A 26,717-nucleotide genomic window follows, 5' to 3' on the forward strand; every position below is an offset into this window, starting at 1 on the left:
TAGCCTCGATTATTATTATAAAAATTTTCGTTAAGCTTGAAATCGACGAAAATTCAACACGAAGCGACACGCAACGGAGAAAAATTTGAACTTCGGACAGGTTAATATATTTTTTCGCACATAATCGGTTATCCGAACAAATCAGTAATCCGAACAAACCCAGTTCTTAATTGATTCGGATTAATGACTCTCTACTGTACTTTCATTTTGGTAAAACATTAAGTCATTACAACAAATACTGTTAGAGTTAAAAATAAATAATAAGAAAAATACGACGTTAAATTCTATTCGACAAAACTTATAATATTTTTAAATATTAATAAAATTTTTAGTAATTTTTTTAATCCGTTCGAGATGAAGTCGGCTGAACGAAAAGTTGTTTTACTGGTTTCGTTTTATTTCGTTTTCGCTCGGTTAAGTTCATTTTCATTTAAGAGTGATATGGAATGTCAGTTATGTTTACAAATTTTTTTTTGTTTTGTATATACTGTATATTTTTTATATAAATTAAATATTATTGTATTGTTAAATGAAGTGTTATCTACACTTTTTTTCTGACTTTTTTTCGTTAATTATATTTATATTAATCTTATTTTATACTATATTATTTATTGTTATAATGCAGATTACTTTATATCATTAATTATGTCAAATGCTATCAACGACGTAATATATCGGGATAGATAAAGGCTATAATATTATTTAATTAGAAAATAATCATTTAAAATAATTATTTCGAAATTATTCTTAATTATTTAAAATCAATTAATTAAATTATAATTATTAAAGTTAATAAGAAATAGCATTTAACTTTAGTACCAAATTATTTCATAATTAAATAATATTATAGCTTTTATGTAGCGTCATATCTTATGGCATTAATCGCTTGTAGGTTAAAATGTATCGGGTATTACTGTTATTGTTTAGTTAATTAACTAAACAATAACATTTTTATAATATATTTTACGATATTTTAAAATGACTTACAAAACCTTTTATTGAAACTTATCATACTTAATGAGAGGAATATTTATCTATTTCTAGAAGACGAGTAACTAATATATAATTTATCTTATATATAAAATTCTCGTGTCACAATTTTTGTTACTGTACTCCTCCGAACGGCTTTACCGATTTTTACCAAATTTTATATGCATATTCAGTAGGTTTGAGAATCGGCTACTATCTATTTTTCATACCCCTACACCATTTCCCCCTTTCAAAAATATATTTATATATGGATTAAGGCTTTTATGTCCAACAGATGGCGCCAACTTCCGACGACCTAAGTTTGCTTTTCTGTGAGGCATTATCTTTTCTGTGAGAATGGACTGAAGCAGATCATTTTCTATCTATGTATATAAATAAAATATAACGTTCGTTTGTTCCTACCGATTCCTTTGAAATTTTGACACAACGTTGCATTCGAATACGCACGTGGTTTTATATAATATACATGTCGAAATTCCCTTCAGTGGGAGGAGATGGACGGGATTAAAACTTACCGTGAAGAACTCGGCTTCAATTATACTATTTTACATGCGGTTTTTTGCGTTTTTAATTGCGTTTTAATAGGTTACGTCAACAGAATATACACTAGAAAGGGATTTTTCGATATTCCCCAGCGGGAAAAGTACGGGATTAAGGCTTACTGTAAAGAACTCGGCTTTTATTATACTAATTTAGATGCGTTTTTGATTGCGTTTTAATGGGGTACATCAAGAGAATGTACACTAAGAAGGGATTTTTTAAAATTCCCCCCACGGGAAAAGTGTTATACATTTATAATAGATAGATTTTGAGCCACAACATCGTGTGGCCGGGTCAGCTAGTTATATATATAAAGCAAAGAATGAGATTATATACAGAAGATAACATTTAAAATCATGTTAATTTTAAAAATATTGACAAAAACAATAGCAACAAAATATCACAAGACTTCACAAATAGAAAACCCCCTAATAATATATTTGAACTGTTTTACAACTGGGGAAAAATTAGACCATATTTTCCCACTAAAGTGTATCCTTAGAGTAAAAACTATTCAGTCTACAAATACGTAGTAAAAACAAAAATTTTAGTGCTTAACTCTTTAATTTAAACACTAAATTTTTTGTCTCCAGTTACTCGCATCTACGAGGTAACCTCTTTTCTGGTGGCAGATGCAGAGTTTTCCTTTGGGTACTGTACAAGAATCCCCTCTTCTGTGCCTAACAGGTGCAAGGATCACTTTTTTCTTCAAGTTCCCGAATCAAATCTATCGCGATACAACAAAGTCGCACAATGTCATAGTTTTACAGTATTTTCTAATTTACAGAGACTGTTTGTGATACTTTTTACTGTTTTAACACTAACTGGAAGTCCTCTGCAGTAGCAATTATACACTTTGCAATAACATCGTGATCAACATAATATAAATCATCTGTTGTGGCACTTCTTCTTACTGCTTTTTTCGTAATAACACGCATATATATACACCCGTTTTTGTGGACCAGAAAAAATCCATTTACAACAGCGTCCACTTCGATTTTCACAACTGAAATCATACGAATGAGTTAACACTATAACTTAGTCGATCGTGTTGCAGATTGGTCATTAAAATAAGCGAACTTACATTCCTTTGCATTAAATTATACTTATTTACACCTGTTTGGTGACACAGTGGATTCCGCTTAATTGGGACACATTGGGACTAATCCATTTTGGCCCAATTATGCGGCTGCCCCAATTAGTCGAACTAATAATAAATTCTACAATAAAATATGTAATACGTAGGTAAATAAATAAGTAGGTAAAAAATAATAATTACGTACCTATTTTAATGCTTTATTAGACCAAAATTCAGAAAATATTTGTATTATAAATTTGCCAGACTCACGAAGACAGATAACTGATTCGCATAAAGCTAGGGTTGCCAAATATAAGTAGTGACGTAAGAAGGGTTGAGCGTTCGATCCGTTTTTGATCGAACAATTTTATTTCTCTTTCTTTTAGTTAGGACATGTTCTAACTAAAAAGACAGTAAGGAAAGGGTTCTTCTAAATGTGACCTTACGGTCTTTCTTTGAGCACAGATTTTTTTACTTGGAGATGGACCACTTCGGCCCGAGCCTCCATAGAATTTGCCAGCTCCGGATGCTGGACTCAACGATCGGATGGCTGCTGTTCGAATTTAGGCGAAATTAATCACGCAATACTTTCTAAGGAAACTCTATCTGTCTTCCCTCTCTGTCTAGAGCGATCGAAACATTTTCCGGCAACCTTTCTCCCGGGCTCAACGTGTGATACATCCCGCTATGGTGACCCCTTCGACAAAACCGAACTGCTTGAGCAAGACAAAATCCTTTGTCTCTGCCAATCGTTTGACCTGCACGATATTAGTGCTCGTTTTTCTTACATATTTTCGGAAGATTACTGCAATTTTTCAAAAATGCTGAATTCCTTTTCTGCTACTGTCCCAATTAAGCGATTAAATTATGTATTAATTTATTAGTTTTTGTTTTTGTTCTTCAAGATTTGGCCCAATATTGCGGCTGATCCGATTAACCGGTGTTCCAATTAAGCAGAATTTACTGTATAAGATCAGCAAGGAGTAATGAAAAATTGGAATTATACGTTAACAATATGGCTGCCAGGATGAGTATCTTAACCAAGATTTCAATTGTTTTCGATTATTCGAATATGTAGAAGCTTCGACGTTTTATACTATAATTGTTATAGCGTGATTTGACACCAGGAACGAGTAGAATAATTTATTTACCACCTGGCATGACTTGTGTAGGTTTTATAACAGATGGCAATAACATCTGCTATCTTGAAACGTAATACGAGGAGTTTTCTAGAAATCATAAAAACTTGTCAAATTTAATTGTATTTGAAATATTAATCAGTAGTTACTTTGTGATTCATTTCTGCAACTTTTTACATAACAACTAGAGCAAACAAAATCTTAAATAAACGATTTAAACATAATTAATGAACAGTGTTTTATTAAAATTTAAAATTTATTTTGTATACTAGTACATTTTTATATATTAACAGGACTTATTATACTAAAGACTATGGATGCAGATATTTAGTCTTACAAATCAGGAATAATGTTTTTTATTTAGTTCACCAGAACACATACACTTTAATCTTGTGTTTCGGATTTGTAGGTCCTTCCTCAGCAGGCCTTCAAACGACACTTTCTACATTTAACAATAGAACATTTTTTGGTACAATTATAAGTGAAATTAATTAAAACAATAATTTCTTGACAATAAATTAAAAATTCCTACAAATTCTGTATTTCTGAACTTCTTTACATTCCCATATAAACTTACGATCCACACCAACCATATAATTCGACACATTCCTATTTTTTATACAGGATAATTAGTCTAAAACTATAAATTTAATTTTTATTTAAAATATTTTTATTTAAACAAACTTACTTCTTTTGTTTATTCTTTTCCACTTAATCTTTATTTCAGTTTTTTCCTATCACTTTTTTAAAAATCTCTTCCAGTATAATAAGTCCTGTTAATATATGAAAAAAGTACTAGTATACAAAATGAATTTTAAATTACGATAGAAAAGACACAAAGGCATATCAATTAAAGTGTTTTATTACTTTTATAATTTGTTTGCCAGTAAACATTTTTATTGTCATCGAAACGATGAATTCCACTTAAATAATTTCACAGTTATTTTACTAACTTTTTAGTTTTATTGTTAAAGTTTGCTGAAAACAATAAAACAGTTAAATGTCTAAACAATTACAGCTTTATTGCTCATAACTTCTCGTCTGTTATTATTTCCGCATTATAAAAATCATTCTAAAGTTTCCTTTTAATGTAATTTAAGAAAATGAACTTTCTGAATAATTGTTCTAACTGATAAATAATTTTCATTTTCTGTATTTTCAATTAACAGAGAGTTTCCTTTATGAGGAAACCAGCCTCCATTCAAAGAAGGAATAAGACACGCAAGAAAAGCCGGTAGAATCACGAGGCAACCTTTTTGTCGAACGGAAATCCGTGACTAACTATCCTGTTTGTATATGAAAACGGTTAACGAGAGCGCATCTACACTCCTAGTTTTTTTTTTTTTTTTTTTTTTTTAATTATAACTTAGATCCTAAGAAAATAAAACGTTCTATCGGGTATATAGTTCCTGTCTTGCATTCTTTTAAAGCTTCCTGTATCCTTCTAGAAAGGTTTTCATGGGCAAACTTCTCTAAAGTAATTGTTCCTGAATAATGATTAAGATTCTTTACTTCAATTCAGTACAATATTACACAATAAACATGTTATAAATATGAAAATGTGTTAACCACGATGACTCTAATTATATTAGTATGATTAAATGGCAAAACAGCCAACCTGATAGAGAGTTTAGAAACCTCGTTGTGCTTACTTAAAAATTTGTAAATTACAACATAATGTACGGGCTAGAGAATTTGCCTCATTTAACAGTTGTACAAACGAAAGAAAGATCAAGATAGAGCTAATTTAATGAAAAAAATTAATATAAGTCATTAATGTACGATTATGATTACCTTTAATCTACCTTATAATTATTTACAAAACCTGGAAGCAATTACCTCCCTCATTATACTTTAAAGAAGGACTGTCATTATTTTTCATTTATTTAATAATTTATCTACATCGAACTTTTCTGCACCTGTTTACCGTTACTATGTGTAATTATATGCTATTCATAAAAGTATAAATACTCAAAATTAGTAAACAGCTAAACAGTTTGTTTTAAAAAAAATAATCATGTTCAAGTCACTTGTCTTTGCAGCATTACTCTTAATGTGTAAGTTCTTTATATTTTAATCAATATTTTCTTAGTTATGGTATTTTAATGCCCATTTATTTATGAATGAGACTATTTGGATTATATATATTTATGTACAATCCCTGCAATAGTCGTTACTGTATACAAGGATGAAAAACAAACCCTATCTTAAATAGTTAAGTTGAATTCATTGAAACTTGCTTAATGTCATTATATATTTGTGTAAATTTTGTTAAGGAAAAAACGCTTTTGATTCATTTTATAGTTTGTAAACTACTGATACTAGATTGACTCTTTATGTTTTTCGTTTCTTCACTTCTATTCTTTCTTTCAGTAATAGACTAAATTATAAACTAAGGGCAATTATTACTAAAGTGTACAGAAGATCTCTGATGTAACAGCCAACAAACCAAATATTTCGGTAATATTGCAATTTTCGTATTCTCTGCAGGTATCAAAGTGGATGCAGACGATGTTCCGGGTGGATATCCGATAAATAGATTTGGCTGTACTTATCCGTGTTATTATGGGCCCGAAGAAGCCAAATGCAATAAATTCTGCAAATACTTAGGGGGATCATATGGATATTGTTATTTCTACGATTGTTATTGCGAATATCTCCCCGATAGTGTTTCGCAGATTAAGAAACAAGGCGTTCTTGGTTGTAGCAACGGACAATGGGAAATACCAACTACAGAAAAACCTTGACTGTTTCTATTCTCAAACAAGAATTTTTAAATCTTCTGTTAGCGAAACGCTTTCCACAGACATTCACGATTGTTAATTAATAATAAAAGATTATGTAGTAATTTATCGCAAATAAATCAAAATTTAGAAACTGTTAAATTAATTATTGAATTTTCACTTTGTAAAGTTCATATACAAATGATTCACTCAATATGTGTTATAGAATAATTCAAGAAACTGACATTACAAAGATAGAATAAAAACTAAATTTACAACAAACACACACACACAACTTGAAAACCTACCCTTAAAATAATCTTTTCTTTTAGTATCAAAACCATTTTTCTGATATCTTCAATAGATGTCCTCATCTCACTTCGAAATCCAAGTTCCATTGTTCATTCCAAATTAATAAATATCTGAGCAAACAAGACATAAGAATACTTTTTCAATCTCTCTGTTGTGCTTTGTGTAATTTACCCATTCTTGAAATGAAAAAGAAGTTGAACAGCTTCCGGTTACTGCAGCATGAGAACTATCTCTGCTTCACAAATACTGCTTTATAAATATGTAGACACTGGCAAAAACACGGTATTGGCAATAACAACTGCAGAAACACCGTATTTTCTGCACTTATAAAATAGTTTCGTGTCGAAGATTATACTATATAAGACGTACAGTACTGTACACATATAATCATTTACAATTATTATGGGTGAAATTTTTTATAAGCAGTAAAATTTATGATAAGAAATGAAAAATAAATGCTGGCGGTTGCAATCAAGATTCAATTAAAATATTATTAACCGAATTATGTATTGTTCATATCACTTCTATCATTGCTCTATAGTATTTTTTGCGACGTTCTTCATTTTCCCGAACGATTCTGAAATTTAAATATGCTTTATGTTGATATAAAAGTAGGGTTAGAGGGTTAGAGGGAAAAGTCGAAACCAGAGAATCTCTACAGAGAAAAATGAAAAATGGAAATAGAGTAAAATAGATTGAAGCGGGATTGATCTCAATCATTACAATAAAGGTTCACGGTACACTTAATTTTTACTCGGAGCTAACTTTATTTCTCAGAAGTAAATTCTTTACTCAATTTCTGATACAATTTGACAAGAATTTCAGTTGTTATGGGACAGTGTTATTAGATTTTAGAAATAAAGTTAGATAATTTACTGGGACTGAGGTTGATTGTTCGTTAAAGTAAATATCCAAAATTTTTAGAAGCATGATGAATACGACATATAAAGCATTACATGTCTGTAAATATATATATATATATATTATACATCTTAATCAAATTTACTAATAAATTTTGATTAAATAAATCTCAGTTTAAATAGGTGCAGAAATCTGTTGCACAATTCACAAAATAATCATGAGATAAAGAAAAATTCAACTAAATAATAAAATTATATGCAAACAAATTCAAGTTCTATTATTTATGTGCATAATTGCGCATAAATGAATTATAAACGTATACGTTATGTAATACGAAAAAATATACCCGTACAGGTGTTGGTTTCCAAAATACATCCTATTAAAGGTTCTATTAAAGGTAGACATTCGCAAATCAAACTACATGACAGCAGTAATGTTGCCAAACGACTAGCAACATTAATATAGTTTGAAACGTGTGGGGCTTCTGCTTAAATAAAAACTCGGATTCCTGAATTACAAGCTTTTGTTCTGTAAGAAAAATAAATTTTACCTACACAAATTTTGGGCACAATGAAACTGGATATAAATATAACGATACCACCACTAAATTCGTTGTATAGGCCTACTGTCAGATTTAATAGGTCGTTTTCTGCTAAAATCCTGTCTTTATTAATAAATCTTTGCTTCAGCATTTTATCAGTTTTTTATTAACCTATATTCATTTGTCATATAATCATAGGAATGACTTTCTAATCTAAAAAAGTTTTTGTTAATTCTATGTTTCACTTATAAATTTATAAATGAAGAACTAACCGAATATGATTGAAATACAAAGCTAAACATAAAGATCGTACTCCAATAGCCAAAGGAACACAATAGCGGCAAAATCAATAAAATGTTTCGGAGAGTGAAGGTAAGCACTTTAAATTTAGTACAGAGAATTAAACGCTGCAGTAGAGCACATGATCGTAAAATTTCTCTTCTTGCCCTTGCATCATTGTACTTACGCGCTAATCAGTCAGCATTGCTAATTTTACATCTTGGTTGACAGATTTCAACTTCTGGTACATTTTTACCTCATGAATATAAATGTACGACGTTTTAAAACAAAATTAATGACGTATTTAACATTACAATTAGATTAAATGAATTTTTACATAACCCGTGAGGTGGGGTCAGGTTGACCCCGAAGCAAACACTAAGCTCGTATAAAAAAGTATGAACTGACAGTGAAACAAACATTATGTTCCAACGGTTCAAGGTCAACAAACTTTAAGGTACTAAGAGTCTCGACCACAAACACTGGCTGACAGACTAGTAAAAGCCAGTCAAAGTTTTCCTGGGGTCACAGTGATCCCACCTCACGGGTTAAGGGTTAATAAAAGTCTTACAGACACAGTAGACACAACACGTATCGAATAATGGACAATGGTTAAACCAGATTTATTACATATGCACATGCTGGAAGTGAAGAACACGCCAAAGTTCCAGGAAACTTAAAAAAACTTGACTATCGAAGTATGAAATTAACATTTGTTGGAAATGCCCTAAATAAATACTTTTTCCATGATCGCCTGGGCTCTGTGAGAAGCCCTCTGGTGAATTTTTTTTCTCGCAATTTTTCTAAAATTTTTCAAAAAAATTCACAAAATTTAACTTCTCCAATTTCTTCGAGTTGAGAAAAATGCAATGAATAAAGTTTTTATTACGCGCCGAGTTTATTTAGAAATAAAAGTCAAAAAGTGCCCGTGTGTCATAATACAACGCGACCATTCGGGTAGAAAAAATCGGATAAAAAACGAGTTCGCGATAGTCGCTATCGTAGATCGCCACCATCGCGAGCATCTTTTTTTTAACTCTTTCCACCCTGTGGGCACTAAGAGAGCCTCTTTTAGTAGGCCCACAATGGGGCAGCCGGGTGGTGAGGGACGGGGCCCGACATATCCGAACGGACCACCCCCGAAAAATTCCTGGAGATTATTCGACCCGTTCGGATTCGATCCCGGGTCCCCCAGAGCGGCAGGCTGCCACCTTTACCGCTCGGCCATCCGGCCGTCCGCAAGTATCTTTTTCGGTATTAACTTTTTCTCCCAACAATTTCATTTTTTTCAAGAAAATGACTGATTCTAGCTTGATTTTGAATCGAGATATTCGCAATTTACTATTAAACTCAGCGATGTCTCATTATACTCTGCGAGAAATCGCGTTGTCTGCGCGAGAAATAACAGCGACAAAAATTGTCAAAATTAAAATCTTTAATACAAATTGCGCTAATTGTACAATATTTTTTCTTGCGTAAGAATTTAATTTAAATATTGCTGCAAATGCATTTTTTGGTGAAATTTTCATAATATTTTTAGTTATAAATAGATAAATTTACGCCTTCGACATCATGTGGTGAATTGCAGAATTTTTGATGGGCCACCCATCATATTTTTGATTACTTCATTTAATGCACAGAAAACATTTATATCTAAACTATTAGCAAAGAATTTTGATTAATTGTATAACACTTTCAGCGATGTCAATTTTTATATTATGTGATCGAATTAAGCTTAACGCACGACTATATCACATTAAAAATCGAAAATAAAATTCATGTGTAAAAATATAAAAAAAATACCTGTTAAATCTTAAATACAACATTCATATGACAAAAAGAAAATGAAAACTTTGTCAATTGATCGATTTACAAGTTAGAAAGATGCATTTGAAAATAGGGTCATAAAACAATTCGCGTTTATTGACTATCGCGGTAGGGAGTAAGCGAGATTTATTGACAAATTTACTCGCAGTAGTACGAAATTTCTATTGACTTCAGTTGAAAGAGTCATATTTCTTCGGTATTTTCAAACAAACCCTATAGCAATCGGTGAAACATGAAATAAATTACAACGAGTTGAAATTTGATATGTTTATTTTTTGCGTTTTAGGTATTAAATTACATTAAATTCGACACAAATAAAGCATTTGTGTCAATATAAAATATTTTACACTGTTTAAAAGTAAAAAACATAAATAAAACCAAGATGTAGTAATAATTTTTGAAGCGAAACCAAATATTTTACAATTCAAAGATAAAAAGTGGCGTCTGTTGGAGCCCACGCGAGTAAAATTAAATCGAACAGTCACATGACCATAGAAGAAATACAGAATATAAGATCACGAAAAAAGAAATATTACAATATCAAGAGCTCTTGTATTTTCTAATATTATTGACAAAAACAATAAAACAACAGATATAAAATAGAAATAATCCATTTAATAAAAAAGCTAATGAAACACAGAGTTTCGATGAAGTAAAAGAAAATAAATCCGTCGAAGAGGAAAAGAAAAACAATGCTGTTGTAAAAGATACTGAAACACAATGTGATAAAATTCAGATTTGTTCACCGTTTTACCTAAATCGCGAATAAACAACACATGCAGCAAGCACGGCTTTCGACTGTGACAATAAATAGAAACCGTGAAGTTTTCATTTAGCTTACACAGTGATTACAAGTGTTCAGTATTTAACCGGTTCAAAAACAAATTCCCATTTATTATAAAATTAAAACTTGAAAATATAATCAAAGAATTAGTTTAATATTTTATTCAGTAATTTAGATAATTCTCGAAATCTTTTAGATACTAATGCATACAAAAATATCATTTGATGCAGAATTAAATTGTCTATTATTGGATTCTTCAGAAAAAATTTATCAATCTTGTAATTTCTACATACACTGAAAAATTCCTTTATTTTCCCATTAATTTTGAAACAGAAATTCCTTGTAAAATAGGAATGTCGGCCATTTACTCTGAAATTATTTTCTATAAGAATGCAATGACTCGAATTTCAATTTTCTAATTTGTGAATCCTTGTAAATCTTTAAATGTTCATTTAAGAATTTTTAAATTTTTATAATTTATAAACTTATATTCATTAATCTATAAACTAAGTATTAAGTCATTATTATATTTTATATATAACTGAAAAATTTACATTTGTGTGAAAAGTTAGCTCATTAAATGAAAATGTTTCGTAAGGTTGTGCAGATTTAATTGAAAGGCAAACAGCGAATTAAAAACCTAAAATAAATAATTAAAAGAAAATTATTTGCTGAAAATCGAAAATAAGTTATGAATAAATTCGTAATCTCAATTTCTGTTTTGTATCACGAATTTAAGTACTGAGTCTGCAAAATGGGTCAAATGTGTTTAAAAAATGAAACACGTATTGTAACAAATAAACAAAATCTGAAAATTTTCCTGTATTTTCAAAACATCGAGCAATGAGGTAACTTTAATTTAATCCACTACGTTACAACAATTTTGTAAATAGCCAATGACTAAGTGAATGAACAATACATGTGTAATCAGCGAAAGGTATAATGAAAAAATAAGTAAGGACAACCTTATTTCTGCGGAATCGTACTTAGTAACTGTGATATTCAAAATGCCTATAATTAATGAAAGTAGCATTAGGTAGCAGAAAGTACTCTTACAGAAAAATTTTACATCGTTTATACCACAGGAATCATTTATTATTCTACAAATTATAGTAATAGGAATGTGATGGTTGTTGTGTTAGATTACTAGACAAAATCGTCTGTAATCAAAAACACATAAATATCAAACTTTAAGAACATGGGATTAAGAATCGTTATAAAACTAGATAGGTCATATCGATTATCGCGAAACGATGTTTATCGATGTCGTTCGCCTGAACGATCAGTTTGAGTAATACAGATACTTTTTTAAAATACATACTGTATATTAAAATTCGGTAAATATAATACATGAAAAACAATGTGTAAAATTTAGCAACTCTACTAAATGCCTTCAACAAAAAGACGAAAATAGAAGAGCCTATCCCCGAAATACGTATCAGTGAGTAAGATATTTCTGAATAAAGAGTAATGTTAAAGATGCCCAGTGTGTACCTATGCACCCAATTGTAAAGTTAATAATAATTAAATAAAAACACGGTTTCGGAATAAGTCACAAAAATCAAAGTGAGCTGATAATAAAGAAAAATCAAAATTATTTTAACTAAATTGAAAGCTAAGAAAAAAAATAAGCTCGGGCAAATTAACTACCAATAATCATACTATTTATTCTGACAAATTTTTCGCCGGATAATTTAGTTTCGTTAGAAGATATGCCAACGTTTCTTAATTTAATCCAGTAATTAAACTTGTGTTCATTTTTATATTTTGTTTTGTTAATAACTATAAATGACTTTTAAATATACACAACAAATAACAGAATAAATATGATAAAATTACAAAAAAACTCACAAATTCGTAATAAATCCGATATTCTTTTTTCAATACGCATAAATGAAGTTTAAGTGTTTTTCGTCTAACCGGAAATTTTTGTGAATGTCTGCTAACAGCTTTTATGTAAATTTCATTTGTTTTTTAACTAAAATAATCTCAAGAACTCGGAATGTAAAGTTGAAGCCATCTACTAATGAATAAATTGGCTTCAGTTCTTATGGACTTTGCTTGTAGAATCGTAATGTTCTAATAACAATAATAATAATAAAATGAACGTAATGCCTACAAATTTATAGAAAAAGGAAGTTACTTTAATTAAAAGAAGTTTTTATACGAGATTATAGGTAATAATAGCGAGGTTGAAGCCGAACTTTTAACTTAACGGTTAGAAAGTCAGCTTATGCTCCACATTCCGAATGCCATTGTCAAACTTGTAGGCTTACAGAAAAGCGGCGCTGAACACGTTTTCGCGTTTAAAAGTTCGGACTTAACCGCGCTAATGAATGATTGTGCTGCAGCAAAAACACTCATTATTGAATATAATCTTGATTAAAGAATTTTATAACAATAAAGATAAACAAATCATCATTTTTTGTTAATACCTGGCACGTTTTAAAGACGGTTTATAATTTACAACACACGACGTCTTCATAAATTTGTCGTTAACTACTTTATTCAGAAATATGGACGTCATAACTTTAATAACTTATTATAAATTAATAAGATGTAACATCATCTCCACAGCAGTTTAACAAATTATAATATGTTAGAATTATCAGAAATTATATTTTTATTATATTTTATTGTGTAGTAGTATCAAACATTCCATATGTGTTTCGATTGTATTATACTATTTTATAATTTAGAATGATTTCTGAATAATCAAATATATTCCATTTAAACGTTATTACTATTACTATTTTATACAGAAATATGCGAAATATGAAAAATAACGTTGTATTTAAATACACCTGATATAGATTCAAGTGAAAAGTAAAATATTCTACGCATTACATATAAATTTATTACGAGCAAGGCATTACGAGGCATTACGAGCGAGGCATTAATAAAATTCCTTATAATATTCTGTACTAAAGTACAAACAGACAATGCATAAATTTTCTATAAATTTATATAAGATTCTACATTATATCGTAAACAAGGAATGTCAAACTGCATAAGACTGCTTATAGTGTACGCGCTATCCTTCTTAATTAGTTTGGAATTTATTTAATAGACCACTCACACTTAATTGTAGGAAAAGGTAAACTGATAACTTTTTTACAATTTTACTGTTTTCTTTCATTTATTCATTTATGTTTCTGATGCACATAAAAAAATCCAGCAATGAGTTGCTTCACTTTCTTGGCAACAAATATAATGTTTGGCACGATTAGTTGTAATGCTTTATTTAAAAACATTTTTATATAATTATTTAAAAATAATATAATGCATAATTTTAAGAGTAGGAATGAGTCTTATAAAGATTTGTAAATAGTATTATGACATAAAATTTTTATTAACCGTGACTAAACCTACTCGGGATATGACACACGCGTCATATATATCTCCATATTTCAAACCAAAAAAATTTTAGAGTATTAATTCTCCAATAAACAAAACCTTTTTGCATAATTTCAGATTTTTGGACAAAAGATACAAGGGTTATTAAACTTTACATTAGGTGAATAAAATCGTAGTTTTTACACATAGATACATCAACATCCATTAAGAGAAAAAAAAATTTGAACTTTATCCGTAACGTAAAAATCTTTCAACGGTCATTCTTTTACCGATCGCCCTACTTACCCTCTGTCATATATACTAAATTTGGGAAAGTAACATTGTTTCTGTGAAGAAAATACTCGAGTTCCGACACTAAAATATTTCAAAAATTACAATTTTTTGTAAGTAGGTTCATTAGATGTATGTATTCAATTTTTGTTCTGAGTAATTTTTCGTAGCTTCTACAAAAAAAAAATTATCACCTTACTTATTCGTATAATCAATCTTGCATCAAGTGGTAAGGAATGTGCCAAAGTGTCAGAGTAATTATAAATTTTTCTTGTATTACATATGTGAGAACCAAGGGGGTCAGGCGGCAAACTCTATCCTACTAACCGGCACGGTCTAGTAAGGACTGCCACAAGACTGTCAATGGATAGCTTTAGCAGGGCAAAATCGAGTGGGAGGGTTGGTGAGGTTATGATAAGTTGTCGGCCATACTCAAAAATCACAGCTATAAATTATAAAACAACACATTTAATAAACACACAGGTATTGTTCTAATTACAATTATTCTACTGGATAACTATAAGATACAAAATTAACAGTAAATGCTTGTATCAGCACGACAATTTTATTTGGCGCATGGTCGTTCGTACGTTAGTGTTCGGTATACCTAATCTAACTTTAAACTTTTCGGGCTGAGAGCGAGAGAGAGTTTATAATCTACGTATAATATATTTCTTAGACCTTGGTATAGAACGGTATCGATGCTATCCCTCCTGAGTACGTGATAGGACGTTATCCCTCCTTCCCGATAGGACGTTACGACGTGCTATCCCTCCTGATTACATGATATTCGAGCTATTAAATTGTTATTTCTTGCTGGTGTTCGAAGGAACTAAAAGGAAGGAGGACAGTTTAAAAGCTTTTTTCCTAACAAACTTATTGTAATTTTTACCAGTTTAATTTAATTTATTAATAATCTACAAAAATTTACTCGATAAAAAATACTGTACAAAGAGTTTCTGTAAACTATAATATATATTTTTATTTCTAAACAATACACACATTTCTCAAAATTTGATTTCTCCAACATTTAAGTTTTTTTCTTATTTACTCAACCATGAATTTCCTTACATGCAGAAAGTCTTCTACACTTACACTTCGTTTTTCCAGGGTTAGAAAAGCAACTTTTATGAATAAATTAAACTTTTTCCTAGGTTGTAGAAGGTTTGAACTTTTCTCAATTTCGATTCTAGTGCAATCCACATCTCCAATAATATTGCAGAAATTAGAAAAACATGTATTAATGGACGAGTGATTGCTGTAAATTAAATAATTACTTCTGAGTGAAAACAGTCGTTAAAGACTAAGCAAATTTAAAGTTAAGAGGAGGTAAGAACAAGAACATCCAGCTTACTAGACAATGGCTGAGGGTAAACGATTTAGTAGAAACAGGAGCAGACAAAGATAAACTTTTGGTAATCATGATGAAACAAACTTACAAAATGGCTTTGAAGATTATGTCAAAAAAACAGAATGTGACAGAGTAGATAACAAAATCATTGAGAGAATTGATAGGTAAGTCAAAAGGCTGGAAGGAACAAGGCTTACTACTGTTTTACCTTTTATTAAAAAGTGCCGATATTTAAGGCCTAAAATGTGAAGATTATTTGCATTCTCCAAAACTTACAAAGATAAAGAAATAAAGCTAATAATAGAAAAACGTAAGGAACCGACTGTTATCTTAAAAAAAAAACATTACACAAGTTTATCTTTTCTCAACATGACAGCAGTGTACTAGTGGCACAAGATCCTGAAATTACAGTCAAAAAATATGCAAGACATATTATTTATGGAAGAGGAAGTGGGAATGGCATTAAATTATCTGAACTTGTATCCTTCCATAAAAATCTGATCCGGCATGGAAAACTATTAGAATTCATGTTCAGTAAAATCCCTGAATTGATACATTACAAAGAGAAAAAATTAGACCTGGTTAATGTAATATGTTACGAATCCTGCTTTAGTTTAACCGATTAAGTGTCTTGTTTCGGGAAAAAAAACGCTGGAAAATCTATCTTGTTATTAAATATTAAAGCAAAAAAGTTCGTTTTAATTTAAAAAAGTTTTTACCAGTTTTTGTGTTTGTGCCTCAGATGGTTCCTAAACGGTGTCTTTCCCTTGCGATAGCGAAATTTACAGGGCATCCCATTATGCAATGTCGGCTTCACCGTATAAATTTCATGATTTGCTGGGAAGATGCCGTTCGTGAGTAAAGTAGGTTAAAAATAATTTAAAAAATGAAACATGACAAAACATAAAATATAAATAAATTTAATGACATGAAAGATATTTAAAAATAATATATAAAAGATACAATGATAAAAATACAAAAACTGAATAATAAAAATACAATAATATAATATAAAAAAGAAAATACAACAGGAAAAAGATGAAAAGAATATTAAAAAATTAAAAATTTGACTATAAAAATAAATGAGAGTAATGATTTATGATTGTTTGTATATGTTTGTAGCTGACAAAGTATCTCCGAGAAGGCATGGCTTTTTGCATTAAAATTCCCAACCCACAAACCCGAATCGATGCTTTTTCGTTGAAGGATTGTCAATCAGCTATAATCTATCAATTACAGCTCAAAAAAGCATGGTGAATGAAGTTTTGTTTCATTCAATAAACAAAAGAAGGTTGTTCTATAGATATAACATAGGAAGGAGGAGTTTTGTACAAACTGTAATCAAGTCTGTAGCGATTTAAGCTTTCATCTGCTTTCTTTATGTGTCTTTTCACTGTCTCAATCAATACATGTTTTTTCACCACCTCTGGACCATAAATATTTCGCGTAATACCGTCCTCTCCCATTATAAAGCAATTAGAGGTGAGGAGGGAGATTATTGGCTGATAAAATTGATAGTCAACTTCTTTTACACTGTAGTTGGTTACTTTCTGTCTATGTGGATATTAGATCAACGAATCAGACACCTCTGGAAACAGTGGAGCTCAAATTTCCACTAAGTGCCATCCCTCTTAGGCTAGTCTTTGAAATATCTAAACAATCGCTATAATATTGCTTGTTTCTATCGTTTTTTTAGCTCTATGTACTTAATTTATTGTTCTTAGAGAATATTTAGGTGAGTAAGCATTATTTTAAAACTGTGAAGTTATAGATTATTTCAGAAAGTGAACATTTCCCCTTGCTATTACATAATATGAGAAAATATGTAAACAATCACCAGCAAAATTGTGTAGTATAGTCGATTATTGTAAAAATCATCTAAATAATATAAAAATAATGTTTCTTATACATTATTGCTAAGAAAACTTGTCAAAAAATTTAAAAACCAATGGGATCGGTAAAAAATTCCAATTTTAAAAACTTTAAATTAAAATCCGAGTAAAAAGCTACTCTTTAAAATCCGACTTCGAGTGAGTTAAGAAGACAAATAAGGACGAAAAAGATGCTATACTTTCATATTTTTATTAATTTCATTTCCCCAAATGCATTTCGCCATGCCTCATCAGTGGGTAGTTGAGTTTTGGTAACCTCCGTACCTTTTATGCTGGGTGATGTTTTCCCAGCATGCATCTATCTGCATACCGTCATTCAGATTGATTAAATTTGCATATTCTTTTATACAAAAATGTTCTATTATTCTACGTTTTAAACAATCTTCTTCTTTATAAAGTATTTTTATATTATTTCTGTCTATGTTACAAAAATTATTTTTATAATGTAGGTACCACGGCGATTCTTCTCTTTTTAATCTTATTGCTGCCTCGTGCTCTTTTAAACGTACTTCTAACTTCCTTCCGGTTTCTCCGATGTAAGACTTCGTTTGTGGACAAGTACAAGATAATTTATAAATTACACCTGCAACATCAAGTTTGTTTAACATATTGGCATCATCTTTGTTTATGGCGTTAACTATATTCAACAATTTGTTCTTTTGTTTTGCCACGATACATATAGAATACTGTTTAAAAATTAATTTATATCTCTCATAAAGTTTATGTACATACGGAAATTTAACATATATAATATTATCAATATGATTCTTTACATTATATCTGTAATTTACGAATTGATTGTACCACTTACATAATAAATTCTTTGGATAATCATTCAATAAATATTTTTTAAAAAGTTGTTTTATTTCTTTATCTATGTCTTCTTGTAAGGATGTCCTATTCACTATTTTTTTGAGGTCCATAGTAAAGACGTTTTTCTTGGTTTCTACGGGACAGTATGATTTGTAATTAATGGTCTTTTTTGTATTACATAATTTTTCGTACTTACGGAATAGCAATCGGTTTTCCTTTCTCAATATAGTTATATCCAAATAATTTATTTCCTGATTTTGTTCTTCTTCACTGGTGAACTTTAAGTTGTTACTCAAACTGTTTGCATAGGTTTCAATATCTTTGGATGAAGTTATTTGTGAGTCATATATAATTAGTATATCATCAACGTAACGTGCATAGTACTCGATACCTGGAGCCTGTGATATATTTTCATCAATCGGTATCATGCAGATATCAGCCAGTTTTGGTCCGACGACCGATCCCATAGAGATTCCATTCTTTTGTCGGTAAAAGTCTGTGTAAATTTTAAAATAATTATTTTTAAATATAAATTCAATAAAAATTAAAATGTGCTCAGGTATATTATATCTATTTATGGTTTCTTTAATCATTTCTAGTGTTATCGATGGATACATGGACTTGATATCTAAACTCATAAGACAATGACTTTTTTTAATTTTACCTTTTAGTAGTCCATTAATTAATTCATCTGTGTTTTTTATGCTGTAGAGTGATCTATCGATTTTCTGCAAGTAGATTTTCAAGTAATATTCAAGATTATATAAAACTGTTTTTTTTTAAAATCCACCAATGGTCGACATATATTACCAGGTTTATGAGTCTTAATTCTTAGATTTAATTTTGGATATCGTATATTATTAAAGTCTAATATCTTTTTTACCTGGTGACTTGGGACTTCCTGTTTATATTTCTTCATTAATTTTGTAAGGTTTTTCTTTATTTCCTTTAACGGATCTATTGGTAACTGTTCATATTCGTCAGACGTAACTATTTCATTTTTCTTAGATTGTAATTCTTCTTTTGTTAATATAACAAGTTGGTGCGATTTATCTGCCTTTACTATGGAAAGGTTATGTTTCTTAAAAAACTTAATTAATCTTTCTGATTTTTTAATCATTTTATTTGCTTTTTTATCAGTTATATAACTATTTTTACCTCTGTACTTGCCCAAGTCTTTACTTAAGTTGGCTCGTAGCTGTGCTTTATCCTCGTTGGATCCAGATATTTTCCGTATAACATTCTCAACTTCTGCTACTATCGGATAAGGTTTAGCGTACATTGGTAAGTTCATATTAAGTCCCCAGGACAACAATCTCAGAAAATCCCGTGGTATATCTACAGAAGTAAGATTAATTATCAATTTATTCAACCAATCTTGTTTTTCTACTCGCTTTTTACTCGGATTTTAATTTAAAGTTTTTAAAATTGGAATTTTTTACCGATCCCATTGGTTTTTAAATTTTTTAAATAGTTTCAGCACTTTGAGAATCGAAGAATGGGGATAGAGGAGTTACAGCGACAAATAAACCGATTGACGATAGATGTGAACTACTTCAAGTGCTTCTTACGAGAAGAACATACACCGGTAACCTTCCGTTTAACTGAGTCTATACGTTCTAGTATTCAACTAGGTGACGTCAAGAAAATAGAAAAAATGATTATAAAGTCAGCAATCAAGATAAAAGGTAAAAAAATATTTTTACTAAGGAAAAAATTAAAAGAAATGAAAAGATCTAGTGGAAATAGAGTAACTGTCAATAATTTAGATTCTTATTTGATAAACAAAAATAAGAAATTGAAAATTAAATTTGAGTATCCTACTGAACTAGAAAAACAAGATTGGTTGAATAAATTGGTAATTAATCTTACTTCTGTAGATATACCACGGGATTTTCTGAGATTGTTGTCCTGGGGACTTAATATGAACTTACCAATGTACGCTAAACCTTATCCGATAGTAGCAGAAGTTGAGAATGTTATACGGAAAATATCTGGATCCAACGAGGATAAAGCACAGCTACGAGCCAACTTAAGTAAAGACCTGGGCAAGTACAGAGGTAAAAATAGTTATATAACTGATAAAAAAGCAAATAAAATGATTAAAAAATCAGAAAGATTAATTAAGTTTTTTAAGAAACATAACCTTTCCATAGTAAAGGCAGATAAATCGCACCAACTTGTTATATTAACAAAAGAAGAATTACAATCTAAGAAAAATGAAATAGTTACGTCTGACGAATATGAACAGTTACCAATAGATCCGTTAAAGGAAATAAAGAAAAACCTTACAAAATTAATGAAGAAATATAAACAGGAAGTCCCAAGTCACCAGGTAAAAAAGATATTAGACTTTAATAATATACGATATCCAAAATTAAATCTAAGAATTAAGACTCATAAACCTGGTAATATATGTCGACCATTGGTGGATTTTAAAAAAAACAGTTTTATATAATCTTGAATATTACTTGAAAATCTACTTGCAGAAAATCGATAGATCACTCTACAGCATAAAAAACACAGATGAATTAATTAATGGACTACTAAAAGGTAAAATTAAAAAAAGTCATTGTCTTATGAGTTTAGATATCAAGTCCATGTATCCATCGATAACACTAGAAATGATTAAAGAAACCATAAATAGATATAATATACCTGAGCACATTTTAATTTTTATTGAATTTATATTTAAAAATAATTATTTTAAAATTTACACAGACTTTTACCGACAAAAGAATGGAATCTCTATGGGATCGGTCGTCGGACCAAAACTGGCTGATATCTGCATGATACCGATTGATGAAAATATATCACAGGCTCCAGGTATCGAGTACTATGCACGTTACGTTGATGATATACTAATTATATATGACTCACAAATAACTTCATCCAAAGATATTGAAACCTATGCAAACAGTTTGAGTAACAACTTAAAGTTCACCAGTGAAGAAGAACAAAATCAGGAAATAAATTATTTGGATATAACTATATTGAGAAAGGAAAACCGATTGCTATTCCGTAAGTACGAAAAATTATGTAATACAAAAAAGACCATTAATTACAAATCATACTGTCCCGTAGAAACCAAGAAAAACGTCTTTACTATGGACCTCAAAAAAATAGTGAATAGGACATCCTTACAAGAAGACATAGATAAAGAAATAAAACAACTTTTTAAAAAATATTTATTGAATGATTATCCAAAGAATTTATTATGTAAGTGGTACAATCAATTCGTAAATTACAGATATAATGTAAAGAATCATATTGATAATATTATATATGTTAAATTTCCGTATGTACATAAACTTTATGAGAGATATAAATTAATTTTTAAACAGTATTCTATATGTATCGTGGCAAAACAAAAGAACAAATTGTTGAATATAGTTAACGCCATAAACAAAGATGATGCCAATATGTTAAACAAACTTGATGTTGCAGGTGTAATTTATAAATTATCTTGTACTTGTCCACAAACGAAGTCTTACATCGGAGAAACCGGAAGGAAGTTAGAAGTACGTTTAAAAGAGCACGAGGCAGCAATAAGATTAAAAAGAGAAGAATCGCCGTGGTACCTACATTATAAAAATAATTTTTGTAACATAGACAGAAATAATATAAAAATACTTTATAAAGAAGAAGATTGTTTAAAACGTAGAATAATAGAACATTTTTGTATAAAAGAATATGCAAATTTAATCAATCTGAATGACGGTATGCAGATAGATGCATGCTGGGAAAACATCACCCAGCATAAAAGGTACGGAGGTTACCAAAACTCAACTACCCACTGATGAGGCATGGCGAAATGCATTTGGGGAAATGAAATTAATAAAAATATGAAAGTATAGCATCTTTTTCGTCCTTATTTGTCTTCTTAACTCACTCGAAGTCGGATTTTAAAGAGTAGCTTTTTACTCGGATTTTAATTTAAAGTTTTTAAAATAAGAAAACTTGTGTTGACTTTGACCCTCAGATGACTCATCCATTCCCCTCCTAGGAGAGTAATTAGAGAAGTAGTGTGAAAAATGACAATAACTTCTCACTTGCTGTAGCTAGAAAGCTGTGGTTTTCAAAGAACAGATGTGTGTGACTAATAAATCTACGATATTTTAGCCAATTTCTATAAATAAATACATTTTTTTCTTTTTTTTCGGAAATTCAAAATTTTATTATAACTTTAAATTTATGACAAACAAAATACAAAACTACAAAAAACTGTAATATGATTTTGCTAGAAAAAAAAACAGACTGAATGTACTGCGAATTTGAAGCGAGGTACCACATTTGAAACAATACTTGCATCTGTAAAAGTGCTTTTCCTGCAAAACATCGTGTTTTTGATAGAAGAACGCAGAGTTCTTATAAATATTCTGTATATAAATATTTTTCATTAGCTTATTATCAGAGAAAAGTTTTATCTGTCCTACATTGCTTGAACCACACTAACTCTGGAGTTTGTCATGAAGAGAGAAATAGTATATTGTAAACAATGACATTTTACACCATGAAGATATAGAAGGGTGCAGTTCGTTTAGTAGAGAAAATAATTTTTGCATAAGTACAATTTCTTATATCACAATAATACTTACTTTATAATTATTAGTTTCTAGCTTTATATGCTGACATAAAAGCTTTACATAAAACTCCCACAAAAAATCGGAAATAATTTATAATACACCATTTTATAAAATGAATTTCTAAAATATTTTACTATAAAACTTTATATATTTTATTATGTATTATTTAGAAACTTGTTATTTTTCATGTAACACAAAACTGGCAAGGAGACACTTGACACTTGCTGCAGTAAATACACAGCTGGATGACCTTGAGAACAGCTGATTGTAAAATTTGGCGGGATGTTCCAAACAATGCCTGTGGAAGGGGGAGTAGGTTTTCTACAAATCTGAACTAGTTACCGTAAATACTCGAATGTATTTCTTTATTTACAAATAGTTTTTTTACTAGGTTTTTCTTATTACATATATTATATGGTACCTTAACCTAACATTGTTTTTTTGTGCTTTACAGAAAAAACACCCACAAAAAGTTATAAAAAATTTTAATACACCAAATTATGAAATACATTTCTAAAAAATTTTAATATAAAATTTTATTTCCTTGATTACGTATTATTTAGAAACAAATTATCTGTCACATAACAAAAAATCGCAGAGGATCACGTGACACGCGCTACAGTGCGGTGTAATTAGCTTTTCGTCCTTGAAAACAGCTGGTTGTTGATGTTGGCAGGTTATTCTCAACTAAGTTTCAGGGGAAAACCGGTTTCTTGCCAGACGTGCTTCAGTTACCGTAAATACTCAAATAGGTGACAAATGTTTGGTCATTTGTAATGTTTCTATAGGAGGGAACCAAGAAAATGGTAAAAAAAACCCACTTCTATTGGATGTTTAATTTTTTTGCTGAGGTGATAAAAATCATCCAATAGAATACGAAATGATCTTTTCCCGAGTAATATAGTGCATAAAACGTTAACGAGAAATTTTTCATTGTTGCCCGAGTATACTCGGGCGAGGAACTACGCAAGTGTATGTCTTGCCCGAGTATACTCAGGCTAGGGACTTAACACCAGGCATACAAGGAAGAAAAGAGGAGTCCCAATGAAAAGTCCAATTTCAGAAATACTATGTGAGTTGGTCGTTAGAAAACTGAAGGAAAGAGTTGTGTATGATTTCAGAAAGAATCTATATATATAATCGAGACGAGTTGATAATAATAATCAGTGCAGAGCCCAAACGGTTAGGAGTTAAAAGTTAAAATTTGGTACACCGGTAGCGTATGTCACAAAAACGCACACTAAGAAGGGATTTTTCGAAATTTCTCCCCACGGGGGGGAGGTACATGATTAAAGCTTTTATATACATTATCGAGACGTGTCCATACGGTTAAAAGTTAAAAGTTGAAATTTGGTACACAGGTAGGGTACGTCAGGAAAACGCACACTAAGAAGGGATTTTTCGAAATTCCTCCCCACGGGGGAGAGGGACAGGATTAAGTCTTAACACTTCTGTGAAATCGGGGGGTGCCGAATAAGTCGGAACCCCTCTCGATTGTCACCAATGTGTGAGATCCCGGGGAGGTAAGAGTTTGTCGTACCTCTTTTTCCGGTGACTCACGTGTCCAGGATGGCTGTTACGTCGACGGCGCGTTACACGTTACGCGAGTGGAGGAGGAGGAAGGATGGGGCCGACAATAAGGCGAAGCCGACAGTCAAGAAAGACACCATTTTATAACAAAACAAGATTTATTAAACTTGAAACGAACAAAACTACACGTCTACACGTTTACCCTCATAAACAAAAAGGGGGTCCGGAGAGAGAGAGTTTACAAATTATTTTTCATACCTCTTAATGAGTCCATAATAGACAGAGTCCGGTGAAAGTCCCGGTAGGTTGATATTCACTCAGAAGGGACGATAAAGTTGGCTGATGGAGAGTCAGTTAATGGGCCGATGGCACGTAGAGCTTTTGAATTCGTAGACAGGGCAATGGCACTTAAAGAACTTAGAAACTTTTGAGAGTCCGGCAAATGGCGTAGTGCACGTCGTAAAAGCGCGACGAAAAAGCCCCTTAGGAGGGGAAGGAAGCGTCTTTTATAAGTTTTGGATGGGAAAACTTGTCACGTGATCGAAAACGAATCACTATTAGAACCATAGGTGTTCCCGGGATATTAAATAAACGACTAGTTCGGACGCTAACTATAAACCATTGTGCAAGATGATCTACCTGCTCCGAAGGAATAACAATTTGTTGATAGTTAGGGGACAATCGTTGCCATTCGAGGGTCAATAATTTCCCGGGTATGGAATGTTGTTGATTAAGTTGTTTATAACTGGAGTAAACAAATTCAGAAATTTCTAGGTTTTTAACTTCCAGATTTCAAACTTCCATCAACAATGAAAGTGTTAAGTAACAATGGAAGTGTGAAGCAACAATGGAAGTGTGAAGTAATAATGAAAGTGTCAACAATGGTAGTGTTAACAATGGAAGTGTTACGTAACAATGGAAATGTTAAGAGCACAAACGGTTAGGAGTTGAAAGTTGAAATTTCTTACATAGTTATGGTACGTCACAAAAACGCACAATAAGAAGGGATTTTTTGAAATTTCTCCTCACGGGGAGAAGGACAGGATAAAGTCTTAATACTTCCATCAACAATGGAAGTGATAAGTATCAATACAAGTAACAATGGAAAACAAGAGAAGGCGACGTGCAAGATTTACGGGCGCTGGAGGAAAAAAAAAGTAATATGTTAGAACATATTCGATTTTCAAATTTTAACAAATTAATTCGGTTTTTCTCAACTTTTCTTCTTTAGAACATTCGATGAAAATCGAACGATATAATCAGAACACGTCGTGAAAATCGAACAATATTACAATATTCGATTTTCAAATTCGACCTTTTATTAAAAATATTTAGTTTGTTGATGAAATTACTCTTTTTCTTTTGTGACTATAACGTAATAATCTTAATCTTCGCTATCATTACTTTTACCCGAGCAACGCCGGGCCTATCTGCTAGTATAGTATATTTTAAAAAATATGTGAACGATATTCATATCTTATGAAAGAATGACCGTATAATAAATTACTTTGTGGATGGCATAAACAGTGATAACAATGGCCATAAATTGAAAATGGAACAGAAAAGTTTTTTAGTAACCAATTTTTTTAGTCATTAACACTTGCTGTCCGGACCCGAGTTATCTCGAGCAAAGTTTTCAATATGAGCTGTCCAGACACGAAATAAGTAGGGCTAATTTAAATAATCGTACGGTAGAACTCGTTGCCGAATTAATTCAATAAAGTTTTATACTAAAATTTTTAAAAATGTATTTTATTATTGTTTTCTATATTCAGTACCTATAAAATCGAACATGTCTGTACTGTGTAAAACATTGTATTTTATAATTATTTTTCATTCTTCTT

General features: G+C 30.6%; 4 long non-coding RNA genes across 4 annotated transcripts; 2 read left to right on the top strand and 2 right to left on the bottom strand.

Moving 5' to 3' along the window:
- Positions 1 to 18,115: 18,115 nt before the first annotated feature.
- On the bottom strand, positions 18,116 to 18,826 carry LOC136970782 (uncharacterized). Its single transcript, XR_010880035.1, has 2 exons — positions 18,756 to 18,826; positions 18,116 to 18,527 (listed from the first exon to the last, which is right to left on the bottom strand). It is a non-coding gene; the product is annotated as an uncharacterized lncRNA (long non-coding RNA).
- Positions 18,827 to 19,066: 240 nt separating this feature from the next.
- LOC136970783 (uncharacterized) lies at positions 19,067 to 19,502 on the bottom strand. The gene is made up of 3 exons (XR_010880036.1): positions 19,422 to 19,502; positions 19,149 to 19,253; positions 19,067 to 19,076 (listed from the first exon to the last, which is right to left on the bottom strand). It is a non-coding gene; the product is annotated as an uncharacterized lncRNA (long non-coding RNA).
- Positions 19,503 to 21,229: 1,727 nt separating this feature from the next.
- On the top strand, positions 21,230 to 21,665 carry LOC136970784 (uncharacterized). Its single transcript, XR_010880037.1, has 3 exons — positions 21,230 to 21,310; positions 21,479 to 21,583; positions 21,656 to 21,665. It is a non-coding gene; the product is annotated as an uncharacterized lncRNA (long non-coding RNA).
- Positions 21,666 to 21,905: 240 nt separating this feature from the next.
- LOC136970785 (uncharacterized) lies at positions 21,906 to 22,616 on the top strand. The gene is made up of 2 exons (XR_010880038.1): positions 21,906 to 21,976; positions 22,205 to 22,616. It is a non-coding gene; the product is annotated as an uncharacterized lncRNA (long non-coding RNA).
- The last annotated feature ends 4,101 nt before the right edge of the window (positions 22,617 to 26,717 follow it).

The sequence above is a fragment of the Centruroides vittatus genome, unplaced genomic scaffold (genome assembly GCF_030686945.1).
Source record: "Centruroides vittatus isolate TY-2023 unplaced genomic scaffold, ASM3068694v2 contig_216, whole genome shotgun sequence".
Taxonomy (NCBI): Eukaryota; Metazoa; Arthropoda; class Arachnida; order Scorpiones; family Buthidae; genus Centruroides; species Centruroides vittatus.